The sequence below is a fragment of the Pelodiscus sinensis genome, chromosome 8 (genome assembly GCF_049634645.1).
Source record: "Pelodiscus sinensis isolate JC-2024 chromosome 8, ASM4963464v1, whole genome shotgun sequence".
NCBI classification, from domain to species: Eukaryota; Metazoa; Chordata; order Testudines; family Trionychidae; genus Pelodiscus; species Pelodiscus sinensis.
Window position 1 is genome coordinate 15,476,474 of NC_134718.1, and position 27,068 is coordinate 15,503,541.

The 27,068-nt window shown below is 39.9% G+C and overlaps 1 protein-coding gene across 4 annotated transcripts in view; it reads left to right on the forward strand.

Annotated features, from left to right (window-relative positions):
- The window catches only part of NRG3 (neuregulin 3), a 906,671-nt gene that overhangs the window by 3,709 nt on the left and 875,894 nt on the right, over positions 1-27,068 (forward strand). The window lies entirely within an intron of this gene.

Consider the following 27,068-nt stretch of genomic DNA (forward strand, 5'->3'; position numbering starts at 1 on the left):
TAGTAGAACGATGAATTGTACCGTATTAGAGTCTCGCCAGTTTGCTTGGATACAGGCTAGGAAACGAGGCGCCGTGTGCCCCCCATTAGGGGCTTCTGCCAGCCACGTCAATTCAATTGAACGTTATCAGCCGAATCGCTTCCATAGCCCGTGGCTCCCCGGTTTGCATGCTAATCTGCGGTTGTTCCGCTGGAGGATTTGGTTAGTTAGTCATTTAAACTTTTTTTTTCCCATTACATCTATTTGCTGATATGCCCCGGGATAAAGAGTCCATATGCACAGCAAACTGATGCCGCGCATTGGCGAACCAGGCAAAAGAACGGGGAATCAGAAATGGGGGGGGGGGGGGGGCGCACAGCTGTCACTAAATCAGCCTGGCAAACAAGGCAATAACTCGCTTCTCCAGCCTTTGGCCAAGGTAAACGAGGGGGAACCTTCCCTGCAAGGTGCATCTGGCATGAGGCAGTGGGCTGGGTACAGTCAGGAAAACCGTTTGTGCCGCTCCGCTTCTCACGTCTGTATGTGAAGCTGCATCTGAAACACGCATCTTTGGGCTCTTCCGTTTCTCCCAAGGGTGCCTGATTTTCATCCCATGCGCCTGTGTTCCAACCTTGGCTAACGCAACAAGGCTGCGTGGCTTTTTGTCAAACTGCATTGACTTCTGTGGGGCTGAAATGCTGCACCTTGGCTCCGGGCTTGTTGGAGAGGATCCTGCTAGTCTTGCAATGCTACCGTGCCATTTTACAGCCCATTGCAAGCGCGCGGTGCCATCCTTTGGGGGTCTTTACAGAGAAATCCACTGCAGTTTCCGTTCCTCCACACTGACTCCCTACGAAGCACTACAGCGAACACAATCCTGATTCATAAATAAATGATTAGCTGGAAGGGCCAGTCCAAACCAAGGCAAAACAAAATCGTGCTGGTCGGAGCAGTCACGCAAATGTATAAGCAATATAGGTCTCTCTAGATTGCTAAAACCAGGTAGATCAGGGTGGTTCCCCTCATTAAATGCCACTCCCTTATTGGATGACATGGAAGAAGTGCAAATCCGGCAGAAATTGACCCTGTTAGAGTACATTGATAGCAGAGATTATTATTAACGGAAGATTAAATAGATTACAATAAAAAGGATTTGAATTTATAGGGTGTGTGGATATTTTTAAGCCCTCAGCTTTGCATACTCGTTCGCTGAGGTTGCAATATAAACTGGGGAGAAGGAAATGTAATCTCTTTCATGAACTACTGACATAGTGTGACCCTATGACCCAATATCTGCATTTTTTCCCTTGCTTTGATTGTGATTAACAGGTCTTGTGAGAAAAGGAAGTCTCTTTTCTCTCTTTTTTTTAAATTCGGCTTCAGTTTCCAGGTGGAGCTGTCTTCTCTTTCTCTGCCCATTGCCTCAGCTGCTATTAAAATGAAAGTCATGGGTCCTGTTGTATTGTGTGAATACAAATGTGATATGACAAGGCTGATGCTCTGGCTTTCAAGACAAGTGCAGACCCTTGTTTGATCCTTTGCCTTGGTAAGGCACATGTGTAGGCAGAGGTCATAGATCATTTAGCATTTCACAGTTTACAAGAGGAGCTTTGTCTAGATTGTTCTATGTTGCATTTTATTACATTGTTTCAAGAAGGGATAACTGGAAATTGGAAGGCAAATCTGGAGTTATTTGTTCAGAAAGATAGATTTATATCCATTTTGTGTCAGTGTTGGGGGGAATTATCTTTGTGGGGGGGAGGTGTTTATCGTCATAGATATCAGGATATCTTCCTGTTTGATTTTCATCCTACATATCTAAAAAATTCTTGGTTCAGTTTTGCTTATAGACAACTTACTATTTGCTGTTTTGAAAGCTCTTGATGAAAATTCTCCAGGTTCTGACCAAGCAAAAGCTAATTGCTTATCAGTTCACGAAAAGCCAGTCATTAATCTAGAATTACCACCTAGCGTGGGGATAAAGGGAATCTACCTACTAACTGAAACCTCCACGAGGCTTCATTTTCAAACCGTGGTTTCACGTCTAAATCATGCCCTGATTTTTTTCATTACGCATTTTCTTGGTATTCTGGGTCCTTTAGAAATGCTATGATGCAAACATTGAGATGTTGTACTTGACATTATTCATGTATGGATTCAGCTATGCAATGAGATGTTGCTTCCTCGTGCATCCCTACATCAAGAAGCTCAGTCAGGCTGCCTGGGTACATATAGTGCATAACAGCCAAGAGGAGAGATGTTACAGAACTCCTAATCAATAGCTTTTGTGAAATCCAATTGAGAGCTCTTTTTTTTTAATCTGTGCAGACTGAAACCAGAGAATATTTTGACTTCTATTGATTTTACTATAGGATTATAAGACTGTTCCTGCTTTAATTCAGTATGCAAACTATGTTCTTTATCTGCTTATTTTGCACAACATGGTTTCAAAATATAAGCTTAGCACTTGAACTAAAACTGCTGGTTTTATTTCACAATGGATCAAATATTTTTTTCCACATTAAGGATAGCATTCGATAAACGGCACAGGAGGCTTTTACGAAGGACATTCCATGGGAACATTCTCTCACTGCTGTAAGAGGTGCCAAATCTTTATGAAATGTGATCAGCTCTTTTCACAGCTCAGAAATCTTCTACCAACACATACCTTGATTCTTCAAACTCTTACCTATGCTCTTAACTTTATTATCCTAGCTATCCCTGAAATCAATGGGATTACCCTTGGTAGTAAAGTTAAGCAGGCTCACAAGTGTTTGCAGGATCAGGCTCTTACTTTATTATCCAGGTTGCAATGCACTGAGAACTGATGAAACAGAAGAAGAAAAGTAAACTATAAAGAGCCTGAAAGGTAGCTGCTTCCTCTACCCCTTTTACATACATCCACCCAACTTTTGTTTCCCCCCATCTACAATAACTAAAGTAAATAAAGAGATTGTGTGGAACTAAAACCCATGCATTTCAAAATTACCAAGCCTCCAACTAATAAAGGAGAGTAATTAAAATTAATTTGATTTTCACCAGTTTATGAAGCCTTGTTGCTTTTTGCATTTCAATCAGGTTGGACAGTGGCACCAGACTTCATTTCATTTTCTATTTGTAGGCAATTTTCATTTCTGGTGGTCATGGACTAGCACATTGTCACTGTGTCTGAGGTCGAATAGCCTGCAGCTGAAGGTTTAAATAAAAAAATATATATAGCAACATATTAGTATTTAAAATTTAATAATTAAATTATAGCTTTACACTTAAACTTAGAAGCTATATAGAGTGTTTGATGTTGACAATCCATATAAAACAGTGATCAATTATAAAGCATTTAGGTGTTGCCCTTGAATACCATAAGAATATAAGTTTGTATCTTTCTTATTATTTAACCATGTATTATAGTAATGGATAGTAAGTTAACATGTAATTGTGTCCAACTGGAATGGTTTTAAATGGTTGCAAATTAGATATACTATAGTATAGTATACTATACTCAAGTCTTTACCAAAGGTTATTGGAATCCCAAGATAGAGGAAGAATGCAGTAACAACTGAGCAGTACACACAGAATGAAAAACAGATGACTTATTTCCTGTAGAAATTGTTTAGATTCATAAGTCAAACTATTGACTGGTTTCATTCAGAATTAGTACAGTATATTTCAACCAATAATCCTAATTATCAAATAAAAGGGACCTTAATGTTTCAAATTCTTATGCTGCCTTTTAAGATTGAAGGACATACTGTTTGGGGGAAAGGCTGCAAGGCTATTCATTGAGAACATATAATCTGTGATCTTTGGTAGAAATGAACTTTGTTTAGAATAAATGTCATTAGCAACTGTACAAGGAGAGTATTTGATAAATGTTGATGACAACATAATGTTATTAAAGTGTTATCATGCCACAAAATATTACCCCTAGAATGATTAATGGTAATAGTCTGTCCAAACCCCCCACAGAACATACAAGTTCAAGATTAAAGCAGAAAAGATCTGTCTCTGCCCACATTATTGGGTCTAGCTGTTGGAGCACTTTACAGCATGTCACCCACCATTCAGAGACCTGCTGAAATACCCCAATATATAGGTATTCTTAGGATTTGGTTTTATTGTACTCCTGAATTCTTTAAGTATTTGGGGCTTTTAGGAGGTATTCAGTGTTACTTCTACACAGTTTTGTGTTAATTTTGTTTGCTTCTCTTACCATTTATTTGGAAATAAACTAAATAAAATGAAGACATGTCTATGAAATTACACGATGTTAACAATTTGGAGACTCTTATGAATCACATAAAAGACTCATCATCTAATAAACCATCTTGTTAGTCTTTAAAGTGCTACATAGTCCTGCATTTTGCTATAAAAGACTTCAGTGATTGCAGAATATGGGGCTGTTGAGTGAGCACAGTGACTGTATATATGGACAAGTATCTGTTCTCTGAAAGTCTCCTGACATTTTTTCTTAACTTTTCTTTTGCCTAGTCTCTTAAAACATGATCTCTTTCACATCAGCCTACTCCAACTACATACACACACACACACACATATCAACAAAAAGTCTTCAGAGTTCTGAATTCAGAGTCAGTCTATGTTAAGCAAGAAAACAAATGTTGCAAGAACATTGACTGTATGAAATTTTCTTGGGCTGCTTGTCCTTGCAATATAGCTGATAAAAATCAGCTGTGCTTTCCTGCTTACTAAGCTAATCTGTAGGAGGCCTTGCTGCAGCTGGGAGCCAAAATCGTTTTACATCAAGCCCCGCCTATACAGTTTAACAGTGAATATTTTGTCCCTTGGTGAGGGATGTGTAAAAAAAAAAAAAAATTGCCCAGGCACTATTATTTTAAATGTGTTGATAAGTATACAAATCAATATTTCATTATAAAGGAAATGGCATATACTGAGTAGGTGGGAGACCCAAAACCAAACCAATCTAGTTAATTCTTATTATGCTAGTAACAGATACTTTGAATAGCCATGTGAGGGTAACAGATGTCAAACCCTGTCTCTTAATAAGGAGGCTATTCTTAACAATTCTCCCTTACAAAACCTGATGAGGCTCCTTCTTTAGAACTACATTTCCCAGAATTCTATTCAGTCAAGTCTCTCACACTTTCTCCACCCTTCCCTCCAATCCACTCATTGCTAATATCCTGCCATTGACTGGAGTGTTTCCTCAGAAAAAGAGGTCTTCTCTAGATAAGCCTACCAAAGCAATGAGTGTGTGTTCATACCTTGAATTCTGTTTGCATCTTCATTCTGATTTGGTTGATGGGTAACAAATGCAGCAGTGAAAACACAAGTGGCAGGCTAGCTGCTTTTGTAGTGGTTGTTTAGGAACAAGTTCTTTCCCCTTTTGAAAGTAAATTCTCAGGAAAAAGAGATGGGTAGCCCAAAAAGAAAAGGGATGAGACAACAGAAAGGAGAAGTCTTTCCCGCTAGAAGGTGTCTGACAAATGTTTAGTTGTGTCATGCTTTCCCAGCTTCCACTGGGACTGACAGGGAGGAATGCTTTTATTCCTGTCATGAACAGACATGTTCTCAGCTCTTCAACAAAGGTATGGGCAGATTTGGTTATACCCTGTGCCTATCTGTTTCCTGTGATTTTATCCCTTGCTAACTTATGTCTGCCCTCCACAACCTATGCGGTCAAATTGTGTTTAAAAATACAGGTAGAATTATGTGAAGTTAAACAAACAAGAAAATGTTTGACCAAACCTTTAGTTATTTTTTCAAGAATGTCTCCTACAGTTAGGCATACTTTCCATAAAATATTTGGCATCCATAGTGTAAATACAATTATTCAAAAGCGACGAGGAGTCCTGTGGCACCTTATAGACTAACTGAAGTGTGTCTATAAGGTGCCACAGGACTCCTCGTCGCTTTTGCAGATTCAGACTAACACGGCTACCCCTCTGATACTCTACAATTATTCAAAGACTGATTTTTTTTTTTCTTTTTAATGATTCTTTGCTCCTGATTCTCTTTGCAGTTTTTGAATAGCTAATTCAGAGACTAGGTTGCTCATGAGCATTGTCCAAACCCAAACTGAGCACAATTTTATCTGGTTTCTGATTTCACTGCAAATTGACACTAAACCACAAGTTACAAAGTTTAAACCATCTGAGTTGATTTTATGGTTTTTCATGAAAGAAACTAAAATCTTCTTATTTTGCATGAATGTAAAATTGAAACTTAAAAGCATGGAGTAGGGAGCATTTGGGGAGCCCAGACACTGCAATGACAGCATAAATAAATGGGTGGATAGATAGATGGAAGTGAAGTGTCACCTCTCAGCATCAGGCTTACTGAATGTTAAGAGTTACATACTCTGCTGAATGTAAACTGAGTTAGGCAATCTCCATTTATTTATATCTCCTAGAACTAGAAGGGACCTTGAAAGGTTATTGAGTCCAGTCTCTTGCCTCCACAGCAGGACCAAGTACCATCCCTAACAATTTTTTGCCCCAAATGGTCTCTGCAAGGATTGCACTCACAACCCTAGATTTATCAAGCCAATGTTCAAACCACTGAGCTAGCCCCCCTCCATTCAGAGAGCTATGTGCCCCCCCCCTCCAGTTTATATTTTGCACTATATGGTTGGTCCAAAAAACACTTGAGTGGCATTTGAACTTTGATAATAAATGTGGAAAATGTAGTTCCTAGTCCTATAGAAAAAGGAATTAATATTTTGGAAGCTATTTTGAACAGATCTCCCGTAAAAGCATTTTGTAACTTTGCACACACTCTGGAAAAAAATCATCTATGGAAATGTGCTTATCTGGCAAAATATGCATAAGGAGGACCTCAATTTGCAGTCTTTCATGTTAAGATTGAAATAGAATCCATCCTGCAAATACCTGTTTTTAACTTTAAGTATGTGAGCTGTGCAATGTGTTCCAAAGTTATGCATGTCTGTATATAAATGTTTATGTAAATATATTCGACTTTCCATGCAAGTTTTGTTATGTTTTGTTGTTTTTAAACAGTTTGTTAGAAATACCTACATGTGGTTAATATTCAGTTTCCACTAATGTTGTCTTTATTTTGTTCGATACTGTACATGAAAGACCCTCCTCTCCCCCATCCCCCCAAAAAAGTTTATAGTAAACTTTCATCTTTGTATGATACAATTGCTTTGTTCTAAACCAGTGGCTCTCCACTTTTCCAGACTACTGTTCTTTTGGCAGTCTGATTTGTCTTGTATATCTAAGTTTCACCTTACTTGAAAATTACTTGCTTACAAAATTGGCATAAAAACACAAGTGTCCTAGCACACTATTTCTGAAAAAAAATTGCTTATTTTTCTCATTTTCCCATACAATTCATAATGTACATCAATTGAAATATAAATATCGTACTTGATAGTACACTTCAGAGCAGTACAAACAAGTCATTGTATGCTATTATAGTTTGTACTGATGTTTTTATGTAGTCTGTTGTAAAGCAAAGCAACTCTAGATGAGTTGATTGTCCCCCTGGAATGCCTCTCTGTACCTCCAGGATATGCACATCCTTGCTTAAGAGCCATCTGTTCTTGACCAGCAAGAGTCATCTCAACTGTGGATTTTTTTTTTCATATTGATTTTAAATGATACCCTCAAATTCAAGCTTGCTTCTGTTACAATGGTAAAATGCTGGGAGAATAGAGGGTACTTCATGATTTTTTTAAAAAATGTGTAGCTTTCTTTGTTGAGTTTGTAGGTAGAAATATGTTAACACTGACTTATTCAAAACACACTACCCACATGAAATGCTTTTTGAAACTTAGAAAATGACCTATTCCCTTGGTGTATTTTCAGATTTAAGTATTTGTTACAACAATGTAATTAAACTAAATTCATATGTTGTTTCCCAACATCATTATTGTTTTAAACTTCAGGATTTTAGTTCATAATGAGCTGAGACCTGCTTGCTGGTTGTTACCAGATAGAGGGGCTGTAGCACTGTGTAAGAGCGAACCATTAAATTAGTATTAATAGCAAAGAGCTTCTTTCTCAGATCTAATAATTTTCACTGATGTCAGAACTTGTAAAGCAAGCCATTGACATAAGACAGAGTTATTCTGTGGAAGTCTCTTCATTGGACTATTTTAGTGGAGCAACAAAGGTTATTTCTTATTTTGTTTGCAACTGATTTATGAAACATGCAAGGAAGCCTGGAATTGCTGTTTCTAAATATAATTAGGATCTTAATGATATAAATTGTCATATAATTTGTGTCTGTGTACCTTACATTGTGCAACACTAAAATTTAACTCTTTCCCATATATGCACACAATAAAAACAGCCATGTATAATATGAGAAATGATGAAATGCTATTTCCTATAATGTACTGAAAATGGCTGACTGTTGTAACGAATGAAGATCTCTATTATGTCTGAGTGACTAAATAACACTCAAAATGTTAACCATAAATAAATAAAGTAAAACTTCAAATGTGTTAGTATATAAACAGGCTTAGAATTATAGCTAAAATAGCAGTAAATTATTCATTTGGTTGGCTTTTGATCTGTTCAGGTAATACCCAGTAAATAAATAGTTTCCAGGGAATTTCTCAAACATTGTGTTCTTGTTACAGATTTCTGGGGTGTGTGGGTGTCTGTGGGAGAGTTAATGCCCTCTAAATCTGTGAATGACTCTCCAATAGAGAAACAGGATTTTTGTTTGAACCTTGTGGAGATAAGCTGCACCAAAATTTTATGGTAATTTTTTCTTCATTTAATAGTATCAGAGAAAAAGGCTTTGTAATGGCAGGGTTCAGTGGGCCAGGAAACTTAACTGACTGGATTATCCTGATGAAATTTCAATGCTACCGACTTAGGCTGGAGGTGGTTTTATAATTATTCCACTGAGTGGCTGTTTCCCCAGGTTTCTGTTGTGAATAGCTTATTGCTTTTACAGTATGCATTTCATAAAGGGTTTAGCACATTTTCAAAGACTAGGTGTTTATTCAATACCCTATCAATATAAATAAGTCAATGAAGGGGAAAAAAGAAGACTGGAAAATGCATGTTCAAAACTAGTAGAAATGTGTAAATTAGCAGTGTTCCTTGACTTGATAAGTTATTAAAATTAAATGATGCTTCTGAATCCATATTGTAACCTTTAGAAGGTACCGAAGTTGATGACTATTTTATAGGCGAAAACAATCCAGAAGGACGCTGCACTGATACAGTGTGTTTCTGTTGTCAAACACTAATGATGTGCTGGCATAATTTTGGGATAATGCTGTCTCCCTCTAGTAGCCACATACTGATATTATCCCACTACTGTGATCTAGTAATGAGATCACACTTACTATCTCAAACAGTAGTGCTCTGAGCCATGGAGATAAAGCCCCTGCATTTAGACCTTCTCAGTGACTCATGTTGAGGGCCATTACTTACAACATATGGCACACATACTGTACAAAGTGCAGAGGATATGCCATATGTTTACAATGGGAAGGCTCACTAGCCTTTTCTTTATTGATGAAGCTGGAGGCATAGTGCTTGAATCGATGGTGTCTTACCTCTTATCAATATGCCATGGAAAAGATGCCTTCTGGGTAATGAAGGTGAGCAGAAACCCCTCTTTCTATTATAATAAAAGTTTGGAGCTTCATATCTATAGATGTGAACGCACTTTACCATGGTGGTAAGTATTATCGGCCTTCTGCAGATATGGAAACTGTATGTTGAAGTGAGTATTGACAGAATGCCCTCACACAGCTCAGGGATGATGTTGTGGAGATACGGCTTCTGAATGGCTCTCCCTGTGTCCGTTTTGACCCCTTCTATGAGTAAGTAGTAAGGAGAAGAAGGATTCCTGGTACAGATCACCTGATAAGGGACAGTTTATTTAGCCATAAATGAATAGAAAGAACCACATTTTTTTAAAATTAGTGAATATGAAGCACTTGTATCATCTTGCAGAATTCTGAAGGACTTAAGTCTTATGTAGCTAAGTTTAGGCCAAATATACAAGCATGAGATTTAAGATCAGTTTATATTTGAAAAAGAAAAGAGAAATATTATGCAGGCATAATGATTATTACTTTCTCAAATGTTTTTCAAATTAGAATCATTATTTTATTCCCATTTTAATAGATTGCATGCTAGTTAAACTACCTGTCCTGGAATGTAAACATGCATTGGTCAATTGCTAACATATTGTCCATGCATATTGACACTTTAATCATTGGCTATACCACAAAGCAGGATAAACTCAGTGTTTAGACACATTTTGTGATCTTGACAGATTTAGGGTTTGGTAGCCAACTACACATCAGTTCCTGAGAAATGCATCTATAAATGTGAAAGTAATGCAGTTCCAGAGATTGTAAAGACTCTGGTATTCGTTTCTGGCTTGCTCATAATGTATAACTTAAAAGGATGAACAGAAATGTATTCATTTATGATTGCTGAAATCAGGGAAATGAAATTTAAACCATTCTTGGCTGCTGAGTTGTTGCTGTTTCTTTTAAAATGATGTACTTGTACACAATCAAGAAAGTACGTAGGGATTAAAGTCCAACACCCTTATAATAAGGAAATTATTATAAGAGAGAGTCTTACCATGAAGATAAAGTGTACTGGATTACAAAAAGAATAAATTATTCCAATGAAGTGTTTAATTTTCATGTGGTGAGGTTTTCATCAGTGTAAAAGCAGTTGTGGATTTATTAGGAGGTTTATTTGTTTTTCTTTTAAATGACAATCTCATAAGATACTGAAAGATTATATGTAATTAAAATATATACATTTCAATTATTTAAGGAGAAATTATTAAGTAACACGCTCTTAACTTTCTAGTGAACCCTTCATTTTTTTCTGATTTGTAATTCTGTTATTGTTCTTTATATGATGGCATAAACTCTTGGCCATTTTTTCTGTGTTTTTTAAAATAATCTCATTTATATTATTTTAGGTACAATATATTCTGAGATCTGTAGAATTAATATTAAGAAATGTATTGATATAGCAACTTAAATCTACCCAGCACTTTACACACACAGAGAATTATTTCCTGCCCTAAAGAATTTGCATTCTATAAGAGATCAGAAACACAAGAGAGCAATATATCAAAGGATGAGCAAGGAGAATATATTGGCAAAAAGAGTGAGGATGAGGATCATTGGCAGAAGTTGGCTTTGAGAGCAGACAGGAAGGAGGGAAGAGTGGAAGCATATTCCTGGAAAGATGTAAGATTGTGTGTGTAAAGTTAAACTCCTGCAGCTAAACATGTGGGTAAGTCTCTGTAGCATTGTGGCCATGGAGGAGTTGGGAGTAGTATGAAACGGGACATGTGAGGCTCTGAGTGTGTGATCTTGTGTGATGTGGAGGACTTCCTGTGAAGTGTGTAACAACACCTACTTTCAATGGGAGTTAAGGGAATACTTTAACCCATCCCACAAGGAAGCAGTAGATCAGGGCTACTCAACATGCAGCCCACGGACTGTTTGTTTGTGGTCTGCGGTGACGTTTGGGTTTATGTAGGGCTCACACAGGTGGGGATCCTTTGAACATGGCCTCCACTGGGAACATGCTCCACAACAGCGAGGCGTCTCCCAGGCACGGTGAGCACTGAAAGATGCAAGTGGACGGGCTGGCTGGAACAGACATGTACAGGCTTGTCAGCGTTTCTAGCCCCCAGGGAGGAGGTGCCGGGAGCACCGGGGCATTATGGGAAAAGCTTTGTATTTATGTCCATCAGTGTGAAATAAGCTATTTGCATGTATATAGCCACACTTAAGTTGCAGCCCTCGGCATGTGCTATGAGTATCATTGTGGCCCCTGAGGCTTCTAAAATTGAGGAGCCCTGCAGTAGGTTATAGTGTTCACAGAAGTCCTCAGAGTCCAGAACATGATTCAGTTCCTCCTACAATGTGTTGTTATCCAATCTGGTAAATGGAGGATCAAGAACTCCACAAATTCAACTCCGCTCCACATAGAGTAAGATTGTGATGAGCATGAACAAGGACTGGGGTAAGTAGAAAGAAACACGATCGGAGGTGTAGAGGAGATGAGATGAAGCAGGCTAGCAAATATGAGGACAGGATGGGTGACGTAATTGATCCTGTGAGAATGGAAAATGAGTGTGTGTAGATGGAAGAATTGAGAAGGAGTGACATGATGACAAAACACAGCTTCCTTCTTCTTCACTATTTTTTTATTCATTTTTTTTTGTAACATGAGCAAAAAATAAACATTCTATAATCTATTGCCGACGTATGGGTTGTGCTGATGTATGGGTTGTGCATCTATTGGGTTAATATAATTCTCAAACTTCAAAATACGTTAAATATTTTATTTTGGCCCCTGGCCCCAAATCCTTTGCTGGTGTAAATGGTTGCAATGCCACTGACTTCACTGTGATTTTTCCATGTACACCATCAGAGGACAGATTTTCCCCAAGATTGCAATACTGTCATGAAAGACTGTTAATTCAATAAATTCAGTGAAAGATTTTTCATTCAAGAAACGAATCGTTTTGTAGAAGAGTCTGTAATGGCTACTGCTATATGTTTTTTTAACTTTTTTTTAAAGGAAAATCATTGATTTCTTTTCATGATATTTATTTTGCTGTTTTTTCAATGAAGAAAATACATTTTATGGGTCTGATTTTTTTAATCATAAAGAATGTGAGGTTAAATGTGGAATGCAATATATAGTTAAGGTACAGTCAATGATATAAATTTATTTTGAACAATTTCGTAATGGCCAGCAGTTTTAGAGTGTAGAATGGTTGTAATGGAAGCCCCATTATTGGGTCATTTAACATTAGGCTAGAAAAATCACTTGAAAACCAGGATCAATCCTGTCTTAACACAGCATAGGAACAAGACAATCCAGTAAGCTTCTTTCCTCTCTCATTCCTGTGATACCTTTGTTTCTCTTGCAGTTAAAGCAGGTTACAAGTGAGAGGTCTGATTATGCTAGCCATTTCATGCATGCAAATCCCATTGAAATCTTTCTTATATGTATTGTATATTCCATTGCAATGGACGGTGTAGTAAATATTATCATGAATATTGCCTTCTTATATTTGGGAACAATAATTGTAATGCAGTCATACACTACCCCTTAAGTCAATGTAAGTTACTTTGCTCAGAGTGTGAAAAAGCCACACTTTTGACCAATGTAACTTAAATTGACTTAGTGTGATGCAGACACAGCTCTGTGTCAGTGGGAGATGCTCTTCTGCTGATCTGGCTTTTGTCTCTCATTGAAGTACAGGCAGTCCCCGGGTTACGTACAAGATAGGGACTGTAGGTTTGTTCTTAAGTTGAATTTGTATGTAAGTCGGCACTGGCGTCCAGATTCAGCCGCTGCTGAAACTGACCAGCGGCTCACTACAGGAAGCCCAAGGCAGATTTGCTCTGCCCTGGGCTTCCTGGAATCAGCCGCTGATCAGTTTCAACAGCAGCTGAATCTGGACGCCTGGGACAGAGCAGCTGGGGCACTTCCGGGTAGGTCCCCGCAGCGCCGCACCTCAGCGCTGCGGGGACCAACCCGGCAGCACCCCAGCAGCTCTACCCCAGGGTTATGTCTAGACTGCAGGCCTCTTTCGAAAGAGCGTCTAGACTGCACGCGGAATTTCGAAAAAGCAAGCCGCTTTTTCGAAAGACAGCACCCAGTGAGTCTGGATGCTCTCTTTCTAAAAAGCCTGTTTGCTTTCAAGAACGCCTTCTTTCGAAAGAGCACTTTCGAAAGAAGGCATTCTTCCTCGTGGAATTAGGTTTACCACCGTCGAAAGAATGCGGCTTTTCTTTCGATTTAATTTCGAAAGAACGCGGCTGCAGTCTAGACGCAGGTGAAGTTTTTTCGAAAAAAGGCTCCGTTTTTCGAAAAAAACCCTGAGTCTGGACACAGCCCAGGCGTCCCCAAGTCAGCCGCTGCTGAAACTGATCAGCGGCTGATTCCAGGAAGCCCAGGGCAGAGCAACTCTGCCTCTGGCTTCCTGTAGTCAGCCGCTGGTCAGTTTCAGCAGCGGCTGACTTGGGGACGCTTGGGGCAGAGCAGCTGGGGTGCTGCTGGGTTGGTCCAGTAGCGCCGCTCCTCGGCGCTACTGGACCAACCCAGCAGCACCCCAGCTGCTCTGCCCCAGGTGTCTGCGAGAAAAGCCTGGTCTGCTGGGGGGGGGGGCTCACTACCTGCACCCCCCCCAGCAGACCAGGGAGACGCGGAGGATGTGGGCAGCGGGACCGCGGCGCGTCTGGGCTGTCCCGCTGCCCGCGTCCTCGCGGCTTTGCTCCGCGTCTCCCTGGTCTGCTGGGCCCGCCCCCCAGCAGACCAGGGAGACGCGGAGCAGCTTTTCTCGCCCCGGAGGACGTGGGCGGCGGGACCGTGGCACGTCTGGGTGGCCCTGTTGCCCGCATCCTCCGGGGCGAGAAAAGCCCCGTTCGTAACTGCGGATCTGACATAAGTCGGATCCGCGTAAGTTGGGGACTGCCTGTAAACTATATCGTCGGGGGAGTGCTTGCTCATTGATGTATGGTGTCTTCACCAGATGCATTGTTGCAGTACTGACGTAGTTCTGTAGTGAAGACAATTCCTGAGGGAAAAGCCCTTTGCGTTGTCCTCTTTCCAAGGTTATTTGTCAAGGCCCTGATCTACACTAGAGAGTTATTTTGAAATAACAAGTGGTGCATCCATACTACCAACCCTGTTTTTTTTTTTTTTTTTTTTTTTAAATAACGGGCTGGTTATTTTGAAATAATACCTCCTGCTTTCCACAGGTAATAGCACTTATTTTGAAATTGTTATTTTGAAATAGCAATAATATGGATACTCCACTGCTGCTATTTTGAAATAACTACTCCCCAGAGTCATTCAAAGTAATTACTCCCCAGTCCTTCCTGGGGCTCTATGTCGAGGTAGCATGTCCACATTAAGGGAGTCTGCCTCGGAATAATTTTGGGTCTTCAAAATAGTGGACACACTATTTCAAAATAGTTATTTCAAGAGTTATTATTTCAAAAGAAATTGTTTTGAAAGTTATTCATAGTGTAGACATGCTCAAGGAGGCAGTAAAGTGCCTAGCCATACTACAAATTATGTGCCTGATCAGAAAGCCATGGGGATCAATGGGACTCTTTTCCCGTGAGTTTTGCATTCATGTGAATTCACTAATATAGTGGCCATTACAATAACTAAACAGTTTGGCTGTACTTAGTAATAAAGGGATTAACTTTGCTTGTGTGACCTGTGGGTGGGCTAGAGATGCCCTTTCAGTGCCTAAAACAACTCAATTCTCACAGAAAAACACCTGGTGACCTAGAATTGAGGATTTTCAGCAAGAATTTCACAGAGTCAACCTCCTTGCAAACAAGTCCAAAAATACAGAAGGAATTACATTAATTCTTAAGTATCAACTTTATAACAACATCTTATGATAAAAATCCATAACGTTTACAATGTAACTTGGCAACTTTATAATCCACATACTTTATCTTCACAGTTATTCATAAACATAAATTAATGTAAATATGTCAGTCCTCACAGAAATAGTGAGCAGAAACTCAGAATTTCCAAAGGCTTCAAAGTTGAGTTTACCTGAGGCTCGGAATCTTTTACTGCCAAGTCTAAACAGTCTAAGTCAGGACTGGGCAAGATGCCTGGGGATCGGATCCGGCCCACCTAACTTTTTGATTTGGCCTGTGGACTGCATCTGGTCACTTTCCATGTATATCTTGTTGCCCATGCTACGAAATTCCAGGCGGTGGCTCAGGCAGCAAGATCCTATTTAAGTGGCCCAAGGTCATTGTGCTGTCCTGGCAGGGGCTGGAGCTATGAGCCCCCCTTTAAATAGCTGCAGCAACTCCAGGTGTTGCCAAGCAACTCAATAGCAGCAGGGCCAGGAGCTGTGAGCTCTTCGCTGTATTTTTAATTCAAAGCCTGCAGCCCCAGGCAATCCCGGGGGGAGGCTAGTTCTCAACCCCACACCTTCTGCCCCCAGACACTGCCCCTTCCGGGGGTGGAGCTGAACCACAACCACGTATTAAAATTCATTGTGGCCCCCATGAGAAAATTATTGCCCACCCCTGGTTTAAGTCAAAAGCAACATCTTCCCCCACACTGGCTTGTAGGCATCTTCAGTTGGAGTCCATGCAGACTCTTCCTCTGCTGAAATCACTGTTAGTCAGTCCGATGATGATCCAACTACTCAGTTAAGTATATTGATTTTATGGAAAAAAAAACAACCAACCAAACCTGCTGCAATACACTTCTGAGTTAGGGAACACAGCCAGCTTTCTGTTCCTGGGCTCAGCTTCTCTCAGCAAGCACAGGGCACATGGCCTTTTGTAAAATTGCTGCCCTCACTCCTTGCCTGCATGGAGTCTCTGAGTCTAGCAATAGGGAACCTATTGAGCATACTCACAACTTCCACACCCAGTTCCAGAAACTTCTGCACGTGGTGAGCCAATTGTAAATCTGCCTAGTAACAATGACCCAGACACAAGTCATTGGTGGATCTGCCACAAAGTTATTATTTTTAAAATGTCAAAGATGGTCAATAGATGCCGCTGTAGGTCTCTATTAAAAAAAACCATTATGAATCTTAATAATACTAGAAAGCAATCCCATATGACACGAAGATAAAATAGGTGATAAAGCTGATCCCCCCCCCGTACTCCTCTATACTGTTTTCCAGGATTCCCTGGTTCAAAAAGCATTAAAAAAGAGTGACCAAAATAACATTTGAAGCTGCTACTATAAATGGGTCAATGCAGACCTTTAATAATGGGTGAACCTCCAGAGTTGGGAATGTTTTTCTTTCTGGAAAATGTACATAGGAGTAGGCAAACTGGTCTGAAGTAAAAAGAAGAGTGGAACCTTTTGTTTACTCAGACCATCAAGCGACTCCTAGCTAAACTTTACAGTTTTAAAAAAAGTTTGATAACTATTGTCACTTTCTGTTTATGTATTTCATGTCTCCACATCCTAATTGCATCTGAAAACGTAAGTGTCAGATGTGCAAGAGAAGACTGTGTATTTTATTGCCTGATTTTTGGGGATTAATATGGCTGTTTATATAATCAGATCAACTGGTAAGCCTATAACTTAACAGAAGATAATATGGTTTCTCTCTGAGAATCAGGCTACAAAGTCTTGCAATCACCCTCAGGATGTAGGCCTAGGACACTCACACTGAGAACAAAATATACCCTTAAAGATGTTAACTGATGGAATGGAATAGTAATCCAATGAAAAAGCAATCAACCAGAATTAAAAAGGAAATAGAATCATATAAGATGAGCATTGGGAGAAATCTGGGGATGTCATCTTGTGCATCCCTCTGCTCAAAGTGGGACCAACCACAACTAAAGCATCCCAGCCAGGGCTTTGTCAAGTCAGGTCTTAAAAACCATTAAGGAAGGAAATTCCACTACCTCCTTAGGTAACTGTGGTGGTGTGTGCACACTCCAACCCATGAGGGGAATTTACAGGGCTGTGTGGACACTTCTATTACTGCTGCCAGTATCTCTGAGACCTAAGTCAGTCTATCAGTGCAGGGAAAAGTCTGTAGAGCAGCTTTTTGATTATAGGGCGGTGTAGTCTAACGGCCAGTCTATAAAATATCCCTGGTTGCAGGGTAGTGTGGTCTCATGGCCAGAGTTTATGGCCTGTTATTAGATGGAGGGGTTGGGACAGCAGCCAAGGCCCACCCAATTCCACCAGGCCCTGAGCTAGGGCCCTGTCAGTGGTGGAATGATCCAACCCTAGCCCAGTGGGAAATCCCACTGAAACACGCTGAGCTCACTTGGGTGGGAGATGCCACTCACTTGCCCTCCCTGAGTCACTTCTTACTGAGTCTGGGGCAATCTGTGAGGCTGCAGAGTCCTCCGTCACTGTGACAAAAGTCACTCTCGAAGGCGCCACCAGCTCTGGAGGCTCGTTCCAGTCTCCTGAGTCTCTGACTCCCGCTGTCTGGGTCTGTGGCTGGTCCGCTTCTGCCAGAGGTCCTTCCATCTCCAGTACCCAACCTAGACTGAGTGGAATACTAGCCCAGTACTTGGCGAATGCCCGGTATGGCTGGGAGCAGGGCTGGAGGGACAGAACTTCCTCCACCTACACTGTAATAACCCCTTTCAGCCCACCATGCTGTATTAACCCGTTCTGTCCCAGTGCAGGGTATGCACACCCTGTCACCATAACTAATACTGTTCTGTTCTACACTACGTGTAGTATCTTTTACTATAAAACTTCTTAGATTAACACAGTCACACTATTCCTTGATAACCTGGTGGCAAGAGATAAAGGACCAACCACCTCTATGGCATGCCAAAAGAGCACAATGGTCCAGGTTCTTCAATCTTTGAGTGAAAGATGAAAAACTTAGGAGAAACCAGCTCACTAGAAAGTTATGGAAAGACTCAAGAAAACTTGATCTAAAACCAAGTTAAATCTTGGTGATTTTGCCCCTCTTATAGGGGCTGAGTACTATTTGCTTCCCTTCCATGTCCACACTTATTTTCTTCACCTAAATGAAATTGGGGCTCTCTAGGCTGGCATAGGCATCCATAATAAAGACAATTAGCTCATTTTCACATCTGGTATGTCTAGTGAGAGCTTGTTTGATGGTCGTTATTTTCATGTTCTTTGTGGTCTTCTTGTTAAACGAGCAATCGGTAGGCCACTTATCTATGCAAAATACACACACAGACATGGGCTAATTTGCTTTAGCTCCTACTGGATGTGGCCTGTAGTTTCCTTGTGTTACTGCCAAAGTACACTGTAGAGTGCTTAACCCTTCACTCTCCCATGCCCTGGTCCTTCTCACATGAACAGAGAGCAGCAATACCCGAAGTCTGGAGATACAAACAATTTGATATTTATTGGGGTTAGCTTCCAGCAAGCATGATTCCAGTTTCCTTTCCATTTTCCCTTGTTTTTTTGCAGCCTCTTCCTGTTTGTCCCTAGTATACATAGTAACATTTTCAGATATGCCTTAACCATTCATTCTACTGAAATTTGACTAACCAAGCCTAACTTATTGTAACATCTAATTGTTATATCCCTTAATTGGTATACACCCAGCAAAAATATTGTACAGGAGACAGAAGCAATCAAAGAATCAGTCAGAGACCATGCAGGTAAAAATAGAGAGATGGGGAGCATAATAACAAAGCAGTAATCAAATGAGGATTTCACTACCCCAACTATTGGCAAGTGGGTCCTTGCCAGACTGAAAGCTATCAACCTGAGTTTCATTTAAATCTTCTTTTTCTGTAGACGATAAGTTGGATCATCTTTCTGACAGCCCAAAATTGCCTTATTTCAGTGTGACTGGTTTGGAATATGCCAAGACATGACTGCATCTTTCCCATCTTATGGATACTTTTGTTGCTTAGCCAAAAAGCCTTAGCTCAGGAACAAGTCCTCAGATCATATATGCAGACAAACTGTGAATTTGATTTTGATTTTACTCCTGTAAGAATACACCAAAATTCAGGCCATAACAGGCAGGCCTGAATATGTTTATCCTAACACAGATTAAGCCAAAGCTATTAATCTCTTACAGTAAAACAACATGCCCTTAAGAGAGTATATAATGAAGCAAGCAGACTAGCGCTATGTGCTCCAGTTTCCAATCCAGCCAGAAATGAGAATTATTGCAGTTTCACTAGATTCTTCTAATGAAATAGCCAAACTAGTTTTTGCATTCACAGAGTTTAAATAATTTGGAAAAGATTCAGTTGTTAGCAAATCAACTTGTGGTAGCATCCAAGAGCTGAACCCCAAGCCCTACTAGAGGTTCATTCATTAATTTTAAGGCATACCTTTTGGTACTAGAATCATTCAGTGTATCTCAGTAATCCTCTCTTTAACACCTCTACACCAGGATTTATTGACCATTAAATGACATAATCTGCTATCTGAAATGGAGAGCCAAAATTATTCTTGTCGCAGATACAATAATTAAACAAATTATAAACAAGAAGAAATAATAAATGAATGGAATCGAAGTATTAACATTTTATTTTTACTACTGTTTAAGCATCATTATGTCGAACACTCTACAAAAGACAGAGGAAGGCATAGGCCAGTGATTCCCAACCTTTTTCCCCATCGAGGAACCCCTAAAATAATGTTTTCATATCCCAAGGAACCCCTACCTATGAAAACGTTTGCTTGGACAGAAAAAGTGGACAATGGGGAGCGCAATTCAATTACTGCTAAATTTTTTCAATAACATTTATTTGTAAAGAGCTGTTTTTGTGTGTGTGTGTGTGTGTGTGTGTGTGTGTGTGTGTATATATATATATATATATAATGTCAGCTTACATTGTAAGAAAAAAATTGGAGCATTTTTCCTGTCTTTTTGTGTTCTCTAATCTTTTTTTCAAATATCCTCCCCTTCCTGTCTCACTCTCTCTTTCTCTTCTCCTCCCCCTTCTGCCTCTCACTCTCTCTTTCTCTTCTCCTCCCCCTCCTGCTTCTCACTTGCGGAGCCCAAAGGGTTGCTTGCTTCCGCGTGGCGGCCCATCTGAGTGGCACAGAAGTCAGCCAAGCACCAGGGCGGGAGGCAAAGGCCGTGACAGATGCTCCAGGCAATAAGATTTGGAAATTTAAGTCTGCGGATAGTGCCTAGGTAAATTCCATAATGTAAACTTGTGATTATATGAAACTCTTAATAATTTTACTATAGATATTTTTAGCATTTCATTAATAGAGAATATTCGCAGGCTGCACCCCATGCTCACTACACTCACCAAGCCCCCTTTCTCTGGCTACTTTTGCAGCCAGAGAGCATGAGAGCGTGATGATGTCATTTAGTCACCCAGCAGGAAAAAACTTTTTTATATATAGAGAGAGAGATAATATGAATATCTATGAGTGAATATTATATCCTGTGTCTATTTGATTTATATGACCTGGTGTAAGAGTTAGGGTAAATTCTTTTTGTCTTGCATTCACTGCTCTGATATAATTTGAAGTCCCATGGATCCAAAGAAGGAGAAATCAAGCTTTTAGAAAGTTAGTCAAAATTATGAGTTAGGTTACTGCTTAAATACCCAATACACTGCTTTGTGGGCCATATTCTGATGAGTTCAATGATGGTATCAGAAAAAGTTGTCAGATTGCTTTGCTTTGTTTTGCACTCAAAATGCTTAAGTTGTAGCCATAGGTTAGCTGTTTCTACTAGTTGTTAATGAAAGCTAATATCCACAATACTGCTGCAACTTACTCAGACTTTTCCCTATTATTATAGTTTGAGTAAAAGTAATTAGTTAAAAGTTGGAGTTTACCCTTGAAGTATGGTAGGTCTTCTGTAGATGATTCAATTTCAAAACACTAGTTCCATTAGTTAAAGCCTTAGGAAGAAAGAATCAAGCCTTATTATCCAGAAAGTACATAAGGATACTGAACCATTTATTCTTATTTATTATTTTTATTACAGTAGCACCAGTAATTCTGCTATGTTTATTTTTTTTAATACAGTGAAACCTTTGTTATCTGGCACTCTGTTAACCAGAAAACTTTGTCAACCGACATTGCACCCAGCCACGTTACTGTCACATCTTCAGGCTCACAGGCCTGGCTTGGTTTACCATGATTAGCTTAATTTATTTAAGAAGTGCTAATCATCTTTAACTCAAAATAGAAATGTGAGACCAACTGCTTCACAGTACAAAACTACCAATATTAAAAACTTGAGTTTTACTATTATTGTCCATTGATTTTTTCCAATGTGTTTTTTATGATGGGACCCTCAGATAACCAGAAATTTTAGATAACCGGAACACCCTAATCCCTGAGCATGCCAGATAACACAAGTTTTATTGTATATCGAAAGGCACAGCTCTCTCAGTTTATATACAGTCTTGGTCTCTGAGTCATGAATCTTTGAATTTTTCTAAACGTTGCAGTTCCAGAGGCCTCTTAGGACCGTTCAAAGCCTTGATGTGCTTTCTTGATGTGAAAGGATTTGTGTGTCACAAAGCAGAACTGATTTGTGGCATCATTTAGTCACAGTGAAAGATTCACAGAAACTTCAGGGTCATTGTTGCTGAGTCAATAGGAGTTTTGCATAAAAAGTGATGCTAGAAAAGAATCCCATGTATCATATATTAAACGGTTAACAGAGAAAAATTAACTCTGATTTCTGTAATGACCCTGTTGTTGCTTTCCAACACTATATGAAAATTGTATCACAAGCTAAGGTTTATCTTAAATTTGGATAGAAAATTGGTAGAAAATTTACTGATGTCCATCATCTCTTCTTAATATATTGTGATAATACTCCTTTGTTTGCAAACATGCTCAAGACCTGTGGGTGCAGGTCACTTGCTGGGATTACACATACATATCTTTGTAATTTCCTTGCCATTGTGGGAGGCCTGAGGTGCTGGAGTGCCTTTGTCTCTCCCATTGTTTGCTGGTGATGCATGGTATTCTTCTTTTGGCTGTAATACTTTGGCCTAATTTCAGCTGTTGAGTTTAGTGTGCAGATGCTGCAGGATATTGGGTAGCCTGAAACGTTGACTATAGGAATCCTTGGTTTTTGAAATAGGAAACCTGTAGAGTGTCTGTAGTGTTCCATATCGGTGTCCTGTATGATTGGGTAGGGAAACCCTTTCAACTAAGGCTTGGTATTCTATACATTTGTTAAAAAAATAATATTTTGGCTTTATTTTGCATACCAATAAAAGGAAAAAGTTAAGTTACAGCTCTGAACCTTTGAACTCTGATCCTGAGAATACAAGCACACTGCATTCTATTTATAACTGCAAAACAGCCTGAGGTCCATTGTTTGGCTGGAGCTACCCTAGGTTTTACAATGCTATTCAACCCAGAGCCCCATGAACTATGGCAGCAGACGTTTGTAAAGGGTGCAGTTCTGTCCTTCCGCAGTTATAGGCCCCCTGTCTGCCTCACTGCACTTTGGTGCTGCCTGGGGGAATGAGGTTTCAATGAGCTAGGAGACAGAGAGAACAGACAGTCCCAATTTTCCACTATTTAGGGAGGAGAGGGAAACATGGGGGCTACTGAGGCGCACTGGTGGAGAGGAAGAAGGATTACACATCACAACTTACCACTCTTTGAGGGGACAAGAAATGCCAGAAGGACAGCTGAGTAGAACATTACCCCCAGAAAGATGCATGTAAGGGGGATCACATTAAGGAACTGTTGGGAGATAGGGAAGCTGTAGGGTCTTCTGTGGTTCCTCTTCTAGGGTATGTCTACACTGCCACCCTAGTTCAAACTAGGGTGGTAATGTAGTCAACCGGAGTTGCAAATGAAGCCCGGGAAGTTCAAATCCCGGGCGCCATTTGCACCTCCGGTTGACTACATTACCACCCTAGTTCGAACTAGGGTGGTAGTGTAGACATACCCCTAGATCCAAGTAAACATCCATGTTTTTGGATGCTCACCTGAACCCTGAACTCTATAAGCCTTTATGATGAAGAAAATAGTTTTTTTGGAGTGATTGTACAAGTGATTGTTTTTTAAATGCTAGCAGCAACATGACTGGTATTGCAAATGCTAGAAATGTAATTGTAAACAGAAATATTCCCCTTCCCAAACCTATGTAAACAACATGCTCAGATGTGATTCTCATAAAACATAAGTCATGAATGAAGTATTTATAACACTGCAAAAGAGAAAAAAATGACAAACATGCAGTCCCACAGTGTGTACATTGTACAATTGGAATATGTGAGCAAAATCAAATCTTGTTGTAATTCTAATCGTTCAATTAAGTATTTGACAATTATTTTTCACTTTTCTGAGCCTGGTTGTTTGCCTCTGACCAAGACAGTCTTAAAACAGACAACTAAAGTTCCAGCCCAGGGGATCTGAATGATGTAGGTAGCTAATTATCTGATCTTTAGGGTGCTTGTTTGATTTCAGAGGCTTAGAAATGTTTGATGTGTTCATTTCACTAATCGTCATATAGACAAAAGAGACTAAATTTCTTTGCAAACATCAGACGAAAGAGATTCTTACTCTATTCTGTCATTGGCAGAACCTATAGCATCTGCTAGGTAAGTATGCACGTAAGTAAGTATGGAAGTCATTTAATTTGACTCATGACAAGGGCATCTAGGGTGTATTCCAAAATGACATACTACTTAGAATATGTGTACATGCAACCATCAAACAAAATCTTAGTTTTTGCATTCTGTTTACATCTGCAATAACATTTTTTGTTCTTATTGCTTCAGAAGGGTAGCTGAGTTAGTCTGTAATGGGAAAAACTTAAAAAACAAATATTCTGGTAACACTTTAAAGACTAACAAAATATGTAGATGGTATCATGAGCTTTTGTGGGTTCTTCTTCAGATGACCAGAGCCTGAAGAAGTGGGCTGTGCCTGCAAAAGCTAATGATACTATCTACACACTTTGTTAGTCTTTAAAGTGTTACCAGATTATTTGTTGTTTTCTAAGTTTTCCCTTGTTCTTATTGTAATTTATTTGGAAAGCTGACATTGAAATAACAATGAGCATTCTATTCATGCCATTCAGTAGTGAACATTGTTTTCAGTGCTCCAAGCTGCTGCTTTCATTGTTACTGCTCAGTTATAAATGGAAACAAGTTCATAGAATTCTAGGCTCTTCTGTGTTTTGTGAAAATACTACAGAGAGGGCAATATTATCCTAAAAACCCCTCAGGTAATCCTCTTTGTGGCAGAAGGGTCTGTTCCATTTAAGAACAGCTGAAGAATAGTGCCAGGCAAACTTGTTTGAAGGCATGGCCCCTTTAAGTACAGGTAGTTGAGGGAATGATCACCAGACCAGTCTGGGAATAGGGCCAAGTACCTGAGTCATGTGGTCATTTGCTGAGGATTAAAAAGGAAGGCGAGAGATCTTAGAACTTGTCAACATGAGAAATAGACCAAAAATAGATATTGCAGAATAAACTGTTCAGCAATAGCTATTCCTAAATAAAAGTCAACTCGTTCTGTAATATTTAGCGCAGGAGAAATTGTTCTGGAATAAAATTGCTTATTTCAGAATAGTGTCCACAATAGTGTGAGGGAAATAAGGCATCTTACTGCAGAAAAAAATTATCCCACAATAGCTATTCTGTCCAATTTCCTCACATAGTTTAAAATGTGCACACCAACACTTCTCACCTTGCTAGTATGTTTATGTATCCAAAGAGTACACTTGCCCTCTGCCCCAGCGTCACACAGGGATGATATATGGAGATATATATCATAGAACTGGAAAGGACCTTGAGAAGTCATCAAGTCCAGTCCCCTCCCCTCATGGCAGGACCGAGTAACATCCCTGACAGATTTGCCCCAGATCTCTAAATGGCCCACTCAAGGATTGAGCTCACAACTCTGGGTTTAGCTGGCCAAAAGCCACTGAGCTACTCCTCCCCCAAGACCTTAGAGTCAACAGTTATGGGATGAAAGTTCTCCTTTGGTAAATCAAGATGCCAAAATTCTTAGGGAAGGTTGCCAAGATTCATATATAGCTCAAAAAGGAGGGCTCTGTTCAAAAGAAGTAAAAGGTTGATTCCAGGGACCAAGGGGCTAAGGAGGGACCTGGAAGAAGGTTTCTCCAGAAAGAGCCAGAGACTGGAGTTGGACTGGCAATCTTCTCCTCTCAAAGGGAACTAGGGAGTCCTGAACCAAAGGAAATAAGATGCCCCAAGGAAGACAGGTTTGAATCTGGAATTGCTGAAAATTCTTGTGTTGTGGGGACTTAACTTTCTCCCTTGTGGGGCCTGATTGATAATGCTGAGTGGAGGCTGTGACTAAGGCCATGTTTTCACTAAAAGGAAGATCAATGCTGCCACCATTGATTTTCCAGAGTTCCGGAAACTAGTTAACTTGTGGGTCTAGTTAAGACTTGCTAAATTGAACTCTGGACACCCCTGTCTGCACCCATTACTTCTGCTTCTGCAAGACGTAAGGGAAGCTGATGGGAGCATTTGCTCCCATCGGCCTCCTGCTATGGGATTGGCAGGAAAACTCAAAACTCAGCACACGGTCAACCTGTGGAACTCTTTGCCAGAGGATATGGCAAAAACTAGGACTTTAACAGGGTTCAAAAAAGAGCTGGATAGATTCATGGAGGTTAGGTCCATCAATGGCTGTTAGCCAGGATGGGTAAGAATGGTGTCACTATCCTCTGTTTGTCTGGAAATGGGTGACAGGTGAGGGATCACATGATGATTACCTGTTGTGTTCCCTCCCTCTGGGCCATTTGGTATTGGCCACTGTTGGCAGACAGGATACTGGGCTAAATGAACCTTTGGAGTGACCCAGTATGGCCATTCTTATGTTATGTTTTTATAAGGTACGTCAACTCCAGCTATATAATTAACATAGCTGGAATTGTGTATCTTGATTCAACATTCACCTTTAGTGTAAACCTGCCACATGTGTGCTCCAGTATCACAGCTGGCAATACTCTCCCAACAGTCTGATGCATAATGGGGGCACCACAGAAGAGGCAAGAAGCATGGGCAGAGTTTCTCAAAAGTCCATTCCTGAGATCTCTCCAACACAGATTAGGAAAGCAGCAAGCCAGGCCTAGGTATCAAAAAAGGTTGAGAAACTCTGCTATAAAGCACACAATAGCTATAGTCTTTTGAGTGGCAGAGAAGAGGTGTGAGGGGAGAATCTGATCTTAGGCTAACTTTGCAGATCCACTCAGCCTTTTCAGTCCTCTCCACCCCCTACACCTCCAAAAAAATCCCTGGAAATTATGGGGAGTACCAAACAATAATTTAATGACACATTAAGATTCATAAAGTAAAAGCATGAAACCACTAAAACACATTGTCTACATATATAAATGATAAATAGCTTTAAATCAGACATTAAGCGGCATTTTTCTTACTTTGCTTACCTGTAACTTGTTATAGATGGAAATATTTTTGTCATTTTGTGTGTGTGGTAAAATGGACTTTTACTGCTAAAAATCAAGCTCTTCAGTCATACCATAGTCTATTCAGAATGCTTATCTCAGTAGATTCTATGGAAGCTTTTAGTAACAGTATTTCCTCTTGCCCGTCTCTCCATTCAGCTAATCTGTCCTTCCTGTTGCGTTTTTCTTTTGTCACTGCCTTTTGTTCCAGAAATACTTATTATAGCATGGTGATTTTCCTTTGACAGACATCATAAGTG